The sequence below is a fragment of the Eschrichtius robustus genome, chromosome 20, assembly GCF_028021215.1.
Source record: "Eschrichtius robustus isolate mEscRob2 chromosome 20, mEscRob2.pri, whole genome shotgun sequence".
Classification (NCBI taxonomy): domain Eukaryota; kingdom Metazoa; phylum Chordata; class Mammalia; order Artiodactyla; family Eschrichtiidae; genus Eschrichtius; species Eschrichtius robustus.
The window spans coordinates 12,814,445-12,817,942 of NC_090843.1; positions in this window are offsets into that span (position 1 = coordinate 12,814,445).

The following is a 3,498-nucleotide window of genomic DNA, read 5'->3' on the forward strand; positions in this document are numbered from 1 at the left end:
ACCCTGGATGTGAGGCCTCAGCGAGGGCTCCAAGGGGCCAGTGGGGCGTGGAGGGCAGGGGTCCCCAGGAAACAGCAACTCCACCCCCGCCCTGCATTGGCCTCATAGAGACACGGGCACAGGAGAGCACCCACTGCGTGGCCCCCACCTCACTGCCACGTCCACCTCACCCCACAAGCCCTGCTAAGCCCCTTGCAGCCGCTACGGGTAAGGGCAGGGGGAGGGGGAGATTTGGCTACGTGGGGTGGGCAGGGAGAGCTTGTGGGGGGCTGGGGACTCTGGGAGGGGGCAGCAGGTATAAGCACGTGGCCCACTTTTTCCTGGGGAGGACGTCTTGGTCCAGGACCCACCCTGGGTGTGCAGAGACCCTGAATGGTGCCCACCCACCTCCCCCTTTCTCTCCCCTCCCTCCTCCTCTCACCGGACTTTTCCAGGAATGGGGCCCTTCCTAAGAGACCCCCCCAGCTGTCTGTTCTTTAACAAGGGGCATGGGAGGAGACAGGTGAATGCCCCCAGGCCTGGGAAACCCAGGGACGATTGGTGGGGGCATGGGGCTCAAGCTGGGCACCTGGCCAGGTGTGTGACTGCAGCAAGATTCCAAGCCTCCACCTTGCGTGTTCACTGGGATGGGGGGTGGTAGCCATGACCCCCATGCTGCAGGGTGGGAGAGGTGCCCTGCGCTGGGGCAGGCAAGGCCCAGCCCTCCCAGAGCCCCCACTGGCCTTCTCGGGAATGGGGGCTCACCTGCACCCCCAGCTCCATTGGGATCTGCTTGGCCTCAAAGGTGCTGAAATGGAAGGAACATCGAGGTGATACCAAGAATCTTGGCTCTCTGTGCACCGATGCTGAAAAGAAATACGGAGACAGAGTTTTGGAGGAACGAGAAAGATAGCTTTTCTTATTCTTTGCCTGGCAAAGGGGGAACACAGCAGGCTAGCGCCTTGAGAACTGTGCCCCCCTTTTCCTGGGAATGGAGAGAGTTTTATATTCCAGAGCTCATGGTCTATGGGTAGGTGATAAGGTTCAAAGCAATGAAGGTCTTGTATTTTTTTTTTTTCTTCTGCATATTTTCAGCCAAAAGCTGGCGTCAGGCAGCTCAGCAACCCAGGCTAGTGTCCCTGAAGTTATCAGCTGTGACCTTCTTTCTTTTGAGATGCAGAATCCTACAAGGAAGTGTAGGGTGAGAAGGATGCCAGGTGCAGAATATAATTCATATGGAATCAGAAAGTAATTAGCTTTGTGAAGGACAAGTCTAGCTACAAGTGTTAGTAGTAACAGCTAAAGAATAACTGAGATTGCTTAACTTTCAGGCCTGTTTGGTTGGTATGTGCCTAAGGCCGTTTACTCATTTCTTTTTTTTTATTTTTATTTTTTGCTGCAACAAAGGTGGGGCCTCAGATCTGCAGGGGACAGAGCACAGCCATCAGTGCTGGTCCAGAGCCTTCCCTGCCACTCTGCAGGGCATGGTGTGCTGGCCAGCAGGGGAGGTTCAGGCCCCCGAGGGTGAACAGGGGTACAGAGGGGCCACTAGGGGCCGAGTTAGTAGACAGGAGCCTGCAGGGCCCATTCCTGGGGCGGAATGGGGGCCTTAAACTCAAGATCAAGATAAGAAACTGGTATTTATGTGTCAGTGCATCCAAGGAGACCCCGAGATGGGTTGGATGTGGACTTAGGATGTTTCCCTCTTCCCCGGGGCCGCCAGGAGCCTCAGGCCTGAAGTTTGATTGACATCTGGTTCACTGGTGTTCTCCCCTGCTTGGCCTCAATCTGCTATGTCATTTCATCTGTCTTACTGCTTTGTACTTTGTCAACACTTCTCAGATTGTCCACACGCTGGGGGATAAACTCTTGCTGCTCCCACTTGCCCCCACCTGCCTCCCCCCGACACACCCCGGCCCCTGCCTTCCAGGCTGAGCACTGCCAGGGCCCTGAGTTTGGTGTGACTGGCTTGGTTTCTGGAATACGCTGCGTCATTCAGGACTCACATTGCTGGGGTCTTAGGTCCTCGGCCCCCAGTCTCAGGGATGAGCAGGTGTCCCCAAACTCTTCCTCCCTGTGAGAACCTCTAGAAGGTGTGGGAGGCTCTGAGACGCTGTGACTTCAGAAGGCAAATGAGCCAGTACCGCGGGGCAGAGATGCCACCAATTAGGGGGCTGGTGGCTGGGACCACTTCCCTGGACGGCATGAGAAATACCTGCGCCCGAGGCCCCACAGCACAAGCCCAGGAGATGCCCAGGAGCCAGTGCTGCCTGGGGGCTGAGGGCTGGCAGGGACTGGGGCAGCTCGGTCCCACTTCTCTTGTGAAGACTGGGTTGGAGGAGAGAACATGGAAGCGAAGTGGCTCCAGGATTAGAAGATCAGGACTGAGAACCAGCATGGATCCCGAGACCATTCGAGGTGGTTCCAGTTGTAACTCAAAGGGGAACAAACAGGCCGGTCTTTTGCTCTGGGGCCAGCCCTGAGACAGGCTGGGCAGCTGCGGAGATTTCTATAAACAGCAACCCCCATGCCGTCCCGCCAGCGGTATCCCTGTGGCCCCTGCGACAACCACCTGAAGCCACGGCGCCCTGCTCTGCGGCCCCTGCCCACTGGCCCCGCCCTAATCACGGGGATGCCACAGCCACATCCTTCCCGCCCGCCCGCCCACGCTCACGCCCGGTCCCGCTGTCTGTCGCCGCCGAGCACCTTCCGAGCCTCCCGGAACCCCAAGGCAAGGCGAGGGGTCAGCCACACCTGCCCACCTGGTGAGAAAGCAGAGGTCCCGCACAGCGGAGGTGCCAGGCAGTGACCGGCAAAGCCAGCCTCAAGGTGGACACAAGGGACCCCACCCTCCCTGCACTGGCCGAGCCCAACTCCCACACAAATGGTGGGGCCACACCTGCCCTGCATGCCCTCCCTGGACACCCTCCCTGGCACGTTGTGGCCACTTCTGCTTCTGGGATCTTCTGCCATTTTCTCCTGCGCGGGGCAGGTGAGGTAACTCGCAGCTGGCTTGGACCCCGTCCCACTGGGTCAGCTCCTGACCTGACGTTTCAGCTTCCGCTCTCACGGAGGCTCTGCCGTGCTCAGGCCTGGCCCTGGCGGCCAGCTCGCCGGGAGAGACGGAGCGGCAACCCTTTCTTTCCAGCAGTGAGACCAGTGCTCATGTTCTGTGATTCAGACTAAACACTTTTATTAGGAAATAAATCACTCAGCAGAGGACGTGCCAGGAATGTCCTCTTCTCCCTGGAACACACCACGTCTGCTCTCAGTCAGGACCATCCCGTAGAATGGAGATGCCCACGCGGCCCCAGGTGAGCGCTTCTGGGCGTCACCGGCATGGGCTACGCATCTTCTCTCATTTTAAAAGAAGGACATTCTTTTTTTTTTTTTTTTTTGCCACGCAGAGTGGCTTGTGGGATCTTAGTTCTCCGACCAGGGATTGAACCCGTGCCCTCAGCAGTGAAAGTGCAGAATCCTAACCACTGGACCGCCAGGGAATTTCTGAAAAGAAGGACA